The following is a 15,992-nucleotide window of genomic DNA, read 5'->3' on the forward strand; positions in this document are numbered from 1 at the left end:
CGACCCAGTGCCTCTCTGAGATGAGGTAATCTCTCCTGGTGTACCTCATGGTTTGCAGCTATTTCCTCTGCAGCTATATAGTACAAAAAAGAATATATACATATATATATATATATATATATATATATATATATATATATATATATATATATATATATATATATATATATATATATATATATATATATATATATATATATATATATATATATATATATATAAATGCATAATGAGTACCCGCGTTGTTTGATTAGATCATTAATGCCGTATCATACACAGAGGATGGGTCTGTATACATACACAACTGACGGGTGTTTGCAGTCCTACAGTCAGCCTCATATTGGCCTAATATGTACTGCTTGTGTTTTTTAAGGTCATTATATAGGTGGCAATATTGTTTCCCAATACATGGAATACCAGTTACACTAGAGACAGCCTTGACTTGGCTATTCCAAGCCTAAGGCTTATACTGAGACCAGGTATAATCCACTTGCAGCAGCCTACAGCTGTAGCACTTATGAAGAGTGACACATATATCCTGGACTCCTCAACACCCACCTTTGTGTTCTAAATTTAACACCATTCTGTCCCTCATCAGCCATGTCTACAAAAGTCAAGCTAACAAAATATGTCTGAATTGGCATCCAGTTCAGATCTTGTGGGTAACTGGTTGTACATAATGATACAGCCTTGCCAACTGCACTTGTTCAATTGAAAGTAGATGAACTCCTTTGCAAACATATTGGCACCACTTACATCACACAGCAGTAAACATGCAAAACAATGCATTGAACTTCGCCATGTGTGATGCTTAACCTATTGACATAGGTTCCACTGTTTAATAATGAACCCTTAATGGCATGGATTTTAATCCAGTGAGTTTGAAAGACAAAAGAGGATGAATTGTGGCATACTGTGATGTTGAGGCTTATACAATGTTAAAATATTGTTGTACCAGCTAAGAATCCACTCCATGGAATAAAGCATGCAAAAACTGAAACTTGGCTTATTATGACATTGCCACAGGAGAACTACCTTTCAAGCATGGAAATTACAATTATACTAATTTGGGAATGAATGGAGATATACTTCAGAAAGGTGTGTGTGTGTGTGTATGTGTGTGTGTGTGTGCGTGTGCGTGTGTGTGTGTGTGTGTGTGTGTGTGTGTGTCTGTGTGTGCGTGCATGTGTGCGTTTGTGTGTGTGATTTTAATTAGAACTGGGAATGATTTCTATGCAAACATCATTATTTCTGTTTGGAAATATATTTCAGCTGGATGCAATTGAATGACCTCAGTAAACCATTTTGAGGTATGTTCCATACATACATAACTTCATAAGACATAATCCTTAATACATAGTTTGGATATGTAATGAGTTATTATAGTTATAACAAAAGGTTGTGCCCATTATACATATGCAAGTGAATTTTGTTGTATCATTGTCAAATTTAGAAAATTGGACAGACATTAGCTTAAGGCTATATGTAAAACAATAATGATATCTGCTAAATAGAAAAGTTTACTTATGCAAGCATTACTGATATACTGCTTGAAAGAAACATGTTTAAAATTATCATTTTTCTTCAGTGTTATGACAATCCTAATTAAAATGTTGTGAGAAATGGGATTTGTATATCCTTTGTAAAAGTATCCTTTAGCTGGATTTTAACCCTTAATTATCAGTGTTCTCTGTCTAAACTCAATGTTCTTGTACCACAGAGATAGGTTTTTGACAGGTGGATTTTTTCCACTCAGTATTGTCCAGAGTACTGAGGAAAGCACACTATTGCCAGGCATATTTGCACTAACTAAGGCAGCCTAAACTAAAATTTTCATGTTTTTTCTTAGGTGGTGAACGGAGTTTGTGGTCTTAGCAAATGCAAATTAAAATGACAAAAAAGTACATATTATGAATAATTGCAATGTGCTCTCTAAACTGGTACAATGCTTTGTGTGCCTTATTTCTCTCAATTCACTTCAGTTACACCTTGTGCCACACGACTGGATATCTGTCAGGAGCAGTCTATGCAGTAAGTACTATCCATGTTGCGGATGGCCACACAATGACTCCAGGCATATTTGTTCTACACGAAACAGACTAAACAACATTTTTTATTTTTTTCCTTAGGCAGTGAACTGTTTTGCATGCTGCTGAGTGAAAAGCAAATGAGAAAGGCATTAGAAAAAATATATGATAGAGAAAAAAGCTGAAAGCAAATTAAATGTAATCAATGGGTATATTTAGCAAAGACCAGAGCAACAAATGCATTCAAATGAGACATTAATCCTTCTCACTTGTCATTGCAACATAAGCAATATACTTTGTGGAACACATTATCAGACTTGTAGGTAATAACAAATAATGTGAATGGGGACAGACAAAAGATCACATGTTGTTAGCCATAGTGAGAAGAGTTACTGTTTAAACAACAAAATGGTATCACAAAATGCGATTAAATATGTATTCAAACCACCCTCTGTAAAAATATCAGTTAAGTGAATTCAAACCATGCATCAGCTGTCTTTCTTTTCTAAGCTCATTGCATTTATACCTTCTGCAAAGAAAAAGCTACCTGACAACTGTATTTTTTTTACTGAGTGCTATACAGAGTGCTGACATCCATGCAATGCCACCAGTCTGTTTGCACTACATAAGGCAGACTAAACTAAATATTTCACTTTTTTCCTTAATCTGTGAAAGTTAATTTCACACTGCCAAGTAGGGTACAAATGCAAAAGGCAATATTTATCAGAAGCATTCAAACAACATTTTGGGACTAACAACTTGAAGACATATGAAATGAATTGCAGTTTATATCTAGCAATGAGCACAATTTTTACTGCATTACACTGATACATTCTGTGTTTTCACATTTACTTGCCACATCAGTATTATCATGTATACCTCACAATATCAGGACTTGGAAATGGAGAAGGGCACAAGGAATATCAGAAATGCTTTTATTGTCCAAACAGCACACACAATTAATACCGATGTCATTTCAAATGACGTATCTGTCTGACACTTTCAGTCAATACTAGCCTTAGTTGAGTTAACCATATGAACACATTCATGCACCAAAATGAATGTCAAGATTTAGTATGACCTCCTTCAGTAAAATGATCTGTGAACAGGATTTGAACCCTGCACCACCTATACTGTTTCTCTAAGTTCAACACCTTTACACATTATGTCACAGAGATAGGAGTTTGACGACTTTCTTTTCACTCAGTACTGTCTAGAGTGCTGAGGAAAGCACAGCAATGCCAGTCTTCATTGCATTATTGATGGCAGTCCAAATAAAATTTGTCAGTTTTAACTTTGGCTAGAGGAGTGCCATTCACTGCTGTTGACTGCTGCGAGTCAACTAAGTGCAATGCCAAATGGTGTGCAAATGATAAAATGGAAAAACTAGTGATCAAATACTTTAAATTTACATTTCAGATATTTAAGCAACATTGCTATCTTTCAGCAGGGACCTGTATGGATTTGAATACTCAAACAAGGGTAGTAAGATTAATCACTGAAGATTATTTCTCATAGTTGCCACATACAATGAAATATGGTAATAAGGAGAAAATATATTTAGATGTACTGATAGTGTTACATTATATCAAGTCACATTAAAAGTGCAACAGAAACAAGGTATCAAAGTTGTCTTTTCTCATTTGACAATAAATGTCTGGATGATTGTGGTATTGCCAATAGTTAGGATACCCATGTACTAACACAATATTAAACAAAGACTGCAAACATTGCAGCTGTATTCCTATCTTTCTTTATGTTGCTTCATTCCCTTATCTATGCTTTCGTAAGAGTAACTATATCTCTTTTTATTGTATATGTTATCTGTATCAATGCTTAAAGTACTCCCTTGAATATGAACTATATTTGCTACGAAGTGGCAGTAACTGCATTCTTTAGAGCCAGCATTAGAATGTTAGGAATGTTGCTCTACTAAATCAATCAATATACTTTTAGACTTTTGGTTAACTCTCTTCTCCAGTAAAACCAAAAGCCAGCTCCAGGGAAAAGGCCAATAAATATCCGATCAGTACCAAGTGGTAATAGTACAAAGCACGCCTGGGTGTAAAAGTCTTTCCTTTATTAACGCATACAATTCAAGCAATTCAAAACGTTTTCGTTGCTAAATGCAACTTCTTCAGATAAAACAGAAGACATAATGCATGATTTATATACATGAATAATTAACCGTCTGGTATATCAATTGAAAAATTAAAGCAACAAGCCCTAAAAATTCTGTATGACAAAACAATATAACAATCTAATAAATACTAAAATAGCTTGTATAATCACTAATAAAAGTATAAAAAATGCATGTATTGTATAAATCATACAATAATTTGCCAAAATTATTTAAAATCAGAAAATTCCCTTATTAATATCAAGAATATAAATTGTGTAAAATAAGCATGGAAACTACTGTTGAGAATCAAGTATGTGTTATAATATATGTTTGTTTAGGCTGAACTAGCCTTTAATTTTAAAATAGGCTTGATGGATATATAATCGTTCAAGCCTGGTTTTTTGTTGGATTCCAGGGAGATTTGCCAATAAGTCTCCCTTTGCTCCAACCTTGCCTGCCATGGTCCTCCCCTGGGGTCCTTGTATATACTTTCCAAAACAAAGAATTTATATCTGGCTGTGGGGCATGTCAATGTATGTTTGTACAAAGCATTATTGTTGTTGGCTTTTTGTACATCGTACATATGTTCGTAAATCCTGCGTTTAAGACTTCGCTCAGTTTTGCCCACATAGTATGCCGGACATTGTGTGCATATAGCTAGATATATGACCCGTTGACTATTGCAATTGTAATATTCCCTAGCTTTAATCACTCTATTCAGAGCTGAAAGGGTTACTTGTTCTTCCTGTATGATGTGGGGACATTGTAAACAAGTCCCACATTTATAAGTACCCTTGCGTATACGTGCAGTTTTATTCTGGATAGGGCCATGTTCTAACAAACGTTTTATATTTTTCCCTTTACGATAAACTGTTCTCATTTTTTTGCCATGCAAATTAGGCAAATCAGTAAGTTCCATGAATATGTCCCACTCTTGGGAAATAATGTCCCTAATGTGACTTGAATTGGTGCTGTATTGTGTAATGAAAGCGTGCTGGAAATCCGAATTATTTTCATTTGTATCCTGGCCCTGGGGGATAATCCCTGTCCCTAAAATAGGGATATATTTGTCCTTTCTGCCAGCCGTCACCTGGTCCTTAATTTTATTGATAAAATCCTCCGGGTAGCCCCTATCCTGGAACATGGTGCTCAATTTATGACATTCTGTTAGGAAGTCGTCGTCATCAGAGGTCATCCGTGATATTCTAACGAATTGCCCCTTGACGATACCTCTTTTTTGGTACACAGGATGTAAACTTTTAAAATGGATGTAGCTATTTGAAAATGTAGGCTTTCTATAAACATTAGATTTAGACCCTCCTTCCGTATTCACACTAAGCAGGACATCCAAATATTCTACCCTGTTCTCGTGTATTTGGTACGTAAATGTGAGGAAATCTGTGGTGGAGGCTAAATATTCCATGAATTCCTGAATACCACATTCTGGCCCTCTCCAAAAAATACAGATGTCATCAAGGAACCTGTAATAAGCTACCCAGTATTGTTTGTAAATACTGTTAAGTACAAATTTACTCTCCCAAATGGAGAGAATAATATCAGCGTATGTCGGGGCACAATTTAGAAATAGTAGAAATCTTGGAGCCTTGAGCCACTACAATAGGTCTTAAAGGAGGGTTGTGTATGTTTTTATGGACCTTGGGTACCCGGAAGATGGAAGGTACCTTGGGTTCTGCATTGTATAAAAAAACATAAACACTTTGATCTTTTTTTATACAATGCAGAACCCAAGATTTCTACTATTTCTAAATTTCTGGACTATAAGTTCAAGAAATTGTGGCCTGAAACTACCCACCTCCTCAAGGATTCTTGGGAATTTTTGAAACAGGTAACCCCTGATTTAATGGTACCCAATTTAAAATTTCTAACCATAGACGTGGTGGACCTATTTTCTGTTATTCCACACGAAACAGGTCTCCTATGGTTAGATGAAGCACTTACATCTTGCTCCAAAGCTGACCATCGGGACAACTTTTTGATCATGAACCTCATGAAATTGGTACTGTACCACAATTTTATTCATTTTGGTGGTGAATACTATAAGCAAATTTCAGGGGTGGCCATGGGGGCCAATTGTGCCCCGACATACGCTGATATTATTCTCTCCATTTAGGAGAGTAAATTTGTACTTAACAGTATTTACAAACAATACTGGGTAGCTTATTACAGGTTCCTTGATGACATCTGTATTTTTTGGAGAGGGCCAGAATGTGTTATTCAGGAATTCATGGAATATTTAGCCTCCACCACAGATTTCCTCACATTTACGTACCAAATACATGAGAACAGGGTAGAATATTTGGATGTCCTGCTTAGTGTGAATATGGAAGGAGGGTTTAAATCTAATGTTTATAGAAAGCCTACATTTTCAAATAGCTACATCCATTTTAAAAGTTTACATCCTGTGTACCAAAAAAGAGGTATCGTCAAGGGGCAATTCGTTAGAATATCACAGATGACCTCTGATGACGACGACTTCCTAACAGAATGTCATAAATTGAGCACCATGTTCCAGGATAGGGGCTACCTGGAGGATTTTATCAATAAAATTAAGGACCAGGTAACGGCTGGCAGAAAGGACAAATATATCCCTATTTTAGGGACAGGGATTATCCCCCAGGGCCAGGATACAAATGAAAATAATTCGGATTTCCAGCATGCTTTCATTACACAATACAGCACCAATTCAAGTCACATTAGGGACATTATTTCCCAAGAGTGGGACATATTCATGGAACTTACTGATTTGCCTAATTTGCATGGCAAAAAAATGAGAACAGTTTATCGTAAAGGGAAAAATATAAAACGTTTGTTAGAACATGGCCCTATCCAGAATAAAACTGCACGATAATGCTAGGGTACTTATAAATGTGGGACTTGTTTACAATGTCCCCACATCATACAGGAAGAACAAGTAACCCTTTCAGCTCTGAATAGAGTGATTAAAGCTAGGGAATATTACAATTGCAATAGTCAACGGGTCATATATCTAGCTATATGCACACAATGTCCGGCATACTATGTGGCAAAACTGAGCTAAGTCTTAAACGAGGATTCTTAACATATGTAATGATGTACAAAAAGCCAACAACAATAATGCTTTGTACAAACATACATTGACATGCCCCACAGCCAGATATAAATTCTATGTTTTGGAAAGTATATACAAGGACCCCAGGGGAGGACCATGGCAGGCAAGGTTGGAGCAAAGGGAGACTTATTGGCAAATCTCCCTGGAATCCAACATAAAACCAGGCTTGAACGATTATATATCCATCAAGCCTATTTTAAAATTAAAGGCTAGTTCAGCCTAAACAAACATATATTATAACACATACTTGATTCTTAACAGTAGTTTCCATGCTTATTTTACACAATTTATATTCTTGATATTAATAAGGGAATTTTCTGATTTTAAATAATTTTGGCAAATTATTGTATGATTTATACAATACATGCATTTTTTATACTTTTATTAGTGATTATACAAGCTATTTTAGTATTTATTAGATTGTTATATTGTTTTGTCATACAGAATTTTTAGGGCTTGTTGCTTTAATTTTTCAATTGATATACCAGACGGTTAATTATTCATGTATATAAATCATGCATTATGTCTTCTGTTTTATCTGAAGAAGTTGCATTCAGCAACGAAAACGTTTTGAATTGCTTGAATTGTATGTGTTAATAAAAGGAAAGACTTTTACACTCAGGCGTGCTTTGTACTATTACCACTTGGTACTGATTGGATATTTATTGGCCTTTTCCCTGGAGCGGGCTTTTGGTTTTACTTGTTTTTCATCAGCTTATCCTCCTTGTGTTGGTGTTTTAACTCTCTTCTCCCTTACACACCTTCAGTAGGTGTGTATGAAAGAGGGAAGAATGTAGAATCCTGATTGTTCCAGAAGTCAGAGTAATCATAGGCATCTACACAGAAAACTCCTCAGTGCTCATCCTTGCATTGCTAGGGCATGTGCATGTAATTGTGTAGGTCTTTACACCATGTTTACATTCCCACAATTTAATGTGGATTGTGTTTTTTTTGAATGCTAATGATTTAACACATCATTTGCATACGCACAGTGCTCACATGGCTGACTCTGCACTATATGAAGGTAATCATATAGCTAATGCTCTTGTATCATAGTGGGGAGGCTGTTTGGATCCACAGAGCTAGATACTGCTAAATAAGCAAATCTTTTTGAGAACTGTTTATTTTCTGCATTGCTATATTGTCAAGGTTTGCTGCTGTATATTACGTAACACTATTAGTTTAACATAAAAAGGTGAATTGCACTGACAGCTGAAAAGCATGTTTTACCTTAATTTTTTTCCCCTTATCCCTTTCTTTTGGCATACCTATCTCTGCATTACAAAAAGTATGCTGCAGAATGCTAAATGACCTATATTTTTAGTTTATATTTAATTGATATTTGCACAGATATTGCAGAAGAGTGTATTATAACCATGTAGGATGACATGGCATTTTTACCTGTGTTAGCTGAAATAAAAGTGTGCTATATTTATGGATTTCTATCTCACTGCCCTCCACAGCAGTGGAGATGGCAGTTATAATAGTTTTCTTTTACATTTCTAATGCTACATTTTGAATTGCTATTGTTAATGCTGCAATGTATTTCACAGTTAAACCTGTGTTATCTGCAGTAAAGAACTGTTATGGATTGTTGATGATACTTGATTTAGAATCTTTTTTTTTTTGTGGAGGTGGCTGTTCTAACTTGTGTGACATCATTGTGAGCATTAACTTTTAAATTGAGTGCATGATGGATGGATGCATTCACACACAACTAAGATCACACATAACTGAGTTCACAACCATCCTGTCTATGTATTAACTATATAATTATGTGTATTTGTTTTCTATTTCATCTCATACAGGTATATGACACTCAAGAAGAAATATGAATCCTGTAAGCCACTGTACACTGATGTAGGAAAATGAGGTCATTATCCAGGCTTTACAGGGAGCTTCTCTATTAGGGAGAGTTAGAGGTAACCAACGTGCCGAAGACAGAATATGGTAGTAGATGGTCAATGACATTAATGCTGTTGGAGAGCATTGGAGAACTTAATCCCAGATACAGCAATGGGCAAATGATATGATAACCTCTTCCAACTGTAAGTCAGCTGCAATTGCCTTGGAATAGGTGGCTATGGGGGTTTGCCTGCTACTTAAACATCAGTAACTGAAAGAGAGGAGTTTCTGTCCACTGTCAGAGATCCATATAGCTTGGCAGAGTGTTCCCACATAATACTTGACATTAGTGCAGATGTGGTTGACAAATCCTAAGTGTCATAAGCAGATCTTCCAGGTATGCAAAGTGCAAGAGTCATTGTTATATCTTTATATGTGTATATCTTAAATGTCTGATATATATATATATATATATATATATATATATATATATATATATATATGTATGTATGGGTCTACTTTATTTTGTCAAAAGCTCATTATTTCAACAAACAAAAAGTACGACCCCATTTATGTGAAAGTGCACTTAAATGAAAGTGCATTTTTGCGAATACCGGTTCACTGAACCGGTAATAACAACCAAAAGAAATACTGCAGCACTGATGTACACCACAATGGGGATAAGGGAATATACCTGTTTCCCCACTGTAGTGCAATCTCAGAGTTAGTATATATAAAGTGGTGGGGATGTGGGGGCACAGCCCCCACATGGGGGGGGTGCCTGTAAAACTGCCATTGTAGTGTGTCATTTTTTGGTTTTATTACCAGTTTGGTGAACTGGTATTTGCAAAAGTGCACTTTCGTTTAGGTGCAGTTTCTCGTAAATGGGATCATACTTTCATTTGTCAAAATAATGAGCTTTTGACAAAGAAAAGTAGACCGATATATATATATATATATATATATATATATATATATATATATATATATATATATATATATATATAGCCAGTGATAACTAGTCAGATGACACAATCATGGAGAACAAGAAGAGGGTTATTTTTTGGGGGGATCTAACTCTTCACTACATTTTTGGATGAGAACATTTTTAATCAGCACTTGTGAGCGGGATTGTTCTCTTTTTTTTGTTTTATTTTCATTGTGATACTTAGCCTTCTTTCCTTTCCCTTCCTCACATACAGACACATCTGGATTGCAGGCTACCAGCCCACCTGCACATGGTAAGCACCCATTTGGTTATTGTTACTACTGTCAATAAGGTAGATTCAGGTATATATAGGATTAAAATTTATGTTGCTTTTGCATCTGTTTGATTTTAACATACCTTTCTATGAGGAAAATATCAATTTTATTTTCTATTTTTCTGTTTGTTGTGTTTATTGCTTGTTATCATAGGTGATTATAAGAGTGGCACTGTGGATCTCTTATGTCAGAATATTGGTAATCTCAGATGATGATGGTGGTGATGAAGAGGTACAGTCAGGGGGTGCAGAGGGTCCTCAGTCTGACACTGAGGTTATGGCTCCCACATCCCCTGTCTACGGTCTGGACACAGTCAGTATGCCTATGCATAACAATGACAGAGGGACCACTAATATAGGATAGGTTGAGTCTGACAACATTGATCAAGATACTGTGGTTACTCTGGTTGCAGAGTTGGGGTGGTAGGGATGCTCAGGGAAGGCCACCCTTCTGATGCTACTGTGTCATTAGATGCCACCAGACGTATGCATAGGGCCACAGTGGAGGCATAGGCATGTTCCACCAGGGCCTTGGAAGAGATAGTGCAACTACTAAACATCATGCATTCTGATGTGAGTGACTCTCTGAACCATGTGAGCAATTCCTTGGACAGAATGAATGACACACTGGATTGGGCAGTGTCTGTGATATAACATCTGCTGAGGGATTGTGGGCATCCACATGGCTGGAGAGCCACCACATCTTCTGGTGTTTGCAGGCATCCTGCTAACATAGTGACACAACATCCACTGCTCCATCAGTGATTTTGGTGTCCACACCCAGAGATGGTAGGTCACAGGGTCATAGTCTTGGCCGTAGTTGTGAGAAGAGTTTGCCCAGCAAGATATTGCTCACATTCAAGTAGCACCCTGGCTTCTAGCCTGGGCAGTGGAAGTAGCAGTGCAACTCCTGGCAGAAGTGGTTCTTGTGGTGAGGGACAATGATGCTAAACTGAATAATCTATCATGCACAGCTCACATCTGTCCAAGATGCTAGGACACAGTGCTAGCACAGTTCTTGATTGTGCTCATGCAGACACACACATGCTTTGAGAAAAAAATTGCTTGCCTATACCATCTCACACACAAGCAAGCTGTCTAAACAGTATTGTGTGCTACACATCTGTTGTTTCTGACCCTGAACACTGTATACTCTGATAGATATGTGTATTTCTTATTTGCCCACATTCACCTCTTTGGTGTCTTTGCAGGTTCCACACTTACCTTGTCATTGCAGATACAAATTGTATTCTTGGAAGTTTTCCCTGTCTGTTGCTATCAGAACACAACCATTGCATGGTTAAGTAAAGGATGTAGAGTCTGACAGGCATCAGTTTTGAATATGTATATACATGGGATCTCAGGCTTTTACCTAGGTAGTCACTGTGAGTGCTATCCTTTGCCTCTTAGCCAGAGCCAGGGCATACTGTGCATGCTTCCATCTGCCAGCACCATTTGCAGCTGGTGGTTCTCCCTCAGACTCCTCATCTGTGCCTGCTACTGCTGCTGCTGGCCCTGTCTGTGGTCCTTGAAATTGTGGTCCTTCCCCTTGCTGTTCTTATTGAAACTGCTTCCTGAGAATTATATTATGTAACATGGCACAAACTGTAAGTATTTCAGCACAGGTGCCCGGGTCATACTGTAATGCACATCCTGATGTGTCTAGACACTGGAACCTTGATTTGAGCAAACCAAACATGTTCTGTGATTCTCCTACTCTGAACATAGGCCTTGTTGTATCCTTGCTCAGTGTAGGTTTCTCAAGAGTGTCATGAGCCAGGTTACAAGTGCATAACCTCCAATCTCCACTAGATGCCCTTGAGAAATGTCACCCTTAGCAAATCTGGTGTACAGCTCACAAGTGTGCCATATGTGTGAGCTGTGGAAACTGCCTGGGTTACCTGCACAGACATTGTAGATGGTCCCATGGAAATTACAGACAACCTGATAGTTTCTAGAGTGGAAACCATTTCTTTTGAGGCATCTCCTTCCCTGTTCACCAGCTGAGGCTTTTGTTTATTTGTGTGTGAAATCTATGCCTCAAGTACTTCAGGAAAGTATACTACTACATAGAAGTCCTGCATGGTACTTGCTCTCTCCTGTAAGGTGCATGGAAACAAATGTGATCCCTTGCATGTAGCAGCACTGCATTAAAAGAACTGATGTAATATTCAAGAGGTTGAAGCCTCTGACACCCGTAATACATCCCCTGCGGATCTCTGAATATTTCCAGTAGCTAGTATATTTAATGCTACACATACCTTTACCAACCTTAATACTATACATTAACATCATTAAAACCTTCCAGTAACAGTCTCCCCACACACGGCAGACTCAAACGCACAAAAATTCACAAACACACTCAAAAAACACTACATCTATCCCCTAACCTAATCCTTACCCTTACACTAAAATACACAGACTCACACACAAACATGCAACACTCATCTCTCACTCATTCCTGACCATAACCCTAACTCACACATACATACATACACACACACACACACACACACACACACACACACACACGCACACACACACACACACACACACACACACACACACACACACACACACACACACACACACACACACACACACACACACACACACATACACACACACCCAACCTCACTTACCTGTATCAACATTCCATACCATCGACATAACCTCTGTTTGGCCATCCATACCATTGACTTTAAATCACACCCTTGGGTTTGATGAACAAATGTACCGTGCTGCTACCCTCAGGCTTTTTTTTCCTGTCATTCAGTTTTTTAACTCAACTTGGTTGCTTCTACAGGTTTTGTATCAATGTCATGTACAGAACCGGCCTTGAAAATATCAACAAAATCGATTCAATGAGTAATCTTTAAATTCATTATTACTTAAAAGTTGTTCTTAATAAATAGTATTACTCTTATGTTTCTACCATGTACCACAGTTATTTGAAACCTGTAAATCTATGGAAACAATTGTTCAGCCCCTCAAGTGACAAATTTGAAATGATGCAAATGTCTACACAAGTAGTATTATAGGTTTCAAATTATTACATGGGTTCTTTATCTATAACAATTTAACTACATCATCAAACAAAAATTATACATCTGCCTTTTAAAAAAAACATTTTTGATAACATCCATTGGTCTTTTCTGTTGGATCTTATAAAACAATAGGAAATATATCACCCTGTCCCAGAGACTTGCCCTTGACAAAGATTCACCCAGGGATTTATTAATTCCATATACACAACACACTGAAACTAATTCAATCTGTCGTCTGTACATGAAGAATAGTATTGCTAATCAAATATGCAGGAAGCCAAGGCACACAGCATAAAATGCAGCCTCAGCTTGAGACCACAACACAGGCTCACGGCCACTTTGAGTTAAGAAAGTCCTCAACCTGTATGTGTGCATAATTTAAACAAAAGAGTGTACAGAAAAACTGGAGATCCAGAAGCAAGAGCATGTGCAAAGCTCAACAACAGATAGGTAACTCAGGAATATATAAGCAAGGGGGAAGCCTACCAGAAAGTGAAAAGTTAAGGTTTATACTGTCACACATTGCATAGACTGAATTCATGGGCATGTGGAACATCACTGGCATTGTCATTTACATTAACAAATAGTCATTTAAATGTTCAGTAGGAAAACTGTGTTGCTGGAAAAGAAATGCAAGAAATAAAAGTTTAGAACTTCCCATGGGCACGTGTATCAAACTCCAAATGTAGGAATACTGGAACAACAAATGCATACATGTGTGGACAAACGCAAAAGGTTATGAAACACTTGTACATACTGCTCTTCTATGTAGTAAAAATGGATACAAAAAAAAAAAGCTGCGGTAGTAGCATGCATGTGATGAAGGGTTGGAAGTGAGACACAGAACAGATCAAAATGATATTACATTGCAATCCTCAAGGGTATGCCACAGAAACACAAATGTCTTGTGAAACAAAAAATAAATTAGGATGCATAAAGTATTACAGATATGAAAACCATAACAGGTATGATGTATGTACATGGAAAATGTTGGAAATGTCATGAAACATGCACTAAGATAGAAATACTGCCAGAAAACAGTCATGTAGGAAATTCAATAGCAGCTTTTATGTATGTTAATGAATATGGGCATGATTAATATGTGAGAGCAGGAACATCCACAAACGTTTTGCATACAAGGAGAAGTAATCACAACACATGATACATTAATTCATTACTGTGTAGCAACAACTGCTTCATGCACTTCTTTAATGTATATCAGATGTGAGTGGGAAGCCTGGTTACCAATGTAAAAATTGTAGTACATGTGTATTAGCTCATGTTGCCACACAAAAACAGCACACTAAGAAAGTACATATCTGAAGGGTTTGTGACATTTTAGAAAATGACTACTGAATTCAGCATTGTGCAACAAACAGTAATATATGAATCACAACACTCAACATACCTTGCAGATAGTTGCAACAATGCATCAGGTTGCCAGTAAACTGTGGAAATTGCTTGACACATAACGTTTAGACAGGCATATACACTGATGGCATCCTACATGCATTGTCAACAACTTTCATTGTGTGATAGGCAGCACAGCCATGCAGCTGAAGGCAAATTCTTATCACTTTTTGCCACAAAATGAGAAATGACAATAACTAGCCCCCACCATTGATTAATTATACTGCTTTCTGTGAACAGTCACAAAACAGAAAATGCAATACATACATCATTGCATGGCTTAGTGGTAGGTCATACAGACTAATGTTACCAAGGTCCTGGGTTCGAGACTGACAGTGGGAATTTATTTCCCCCCCTCCCCCCCAAAAGGAGAGATATCTATACCAAGCGATTGCAGCCCCCCAAACATCTCCAACGCCCAAGTGAGAACTGCTCTCTCCAAAGCAAAAAACACAGCATCCATGGGACCTGATGGTGTCCCCGGCTGTGTGCTCCACGAACTCAACGAGGAATTAAACCCACAGTTAGGACAGCTGTTTAATCATAGTCTTACCTCTGGATACATACCCAGGGAGTGGCGCACTGCAACTGTGGTCCCACTTCACAAAGGCGGTGCCTCCACCGACCCTGGAAATTACCGCCCATTAGCTTGACAAGCCTTATCTGCAAAGCCATGGAGAGGATCATAATGGACCTCATAAATAAAGACATAGGGAATTTGCAGACTTTGGATCCATCCCAGTTTGGCTTTGTCAAAGGCAGATCATGCCTTCTAAACTTGGTTGACTTTTTGAAACAGTCACCAAAGCCATTGATGAGGAAAGGCAGTCCATACAGCCTACCTCGATCTGGCAAAGGCCTTTGATACAATACCCCACTCGGGTATCATTGAAAAACTCATCAGCTTAAATGTTAACCCATACATCACAAGATGGGTTGCAAACTGGCTGAGTGACAGAACCCACAGGGTCAGAGTTGCTGGCGCCATGTCAGACTCAAAGCCTGTCACAAGTGGTGTACCACAGGGCTCAGTCCTGGGCCCACTCTTGTTTGGCATCTACTTTTCCAAGTACAAGCAAACACAGGAGGGTTATGGCTGACAAAGTTTGCAGATGACTGCAAACTGAAGCCATAGTAGAAAACACATCTGACACAGATATCCTTCAGAAG

The sequence above is a fragment of the Protopterus annectens genome, chromosome 13.part0 (assembly GCF_019279795.1).
Source record: "Protopterus annectens isolate FY-2018-M chromosome 13.part0, PAN1.0, whole genome shotgun sequence".
In the NCBI taxonomy this organism is placed as follows: Eukaryota; Metazoa; Chordata; order Ceratodontiformes; family Protopteridae; genus Protopterus; species Protopterus annectens.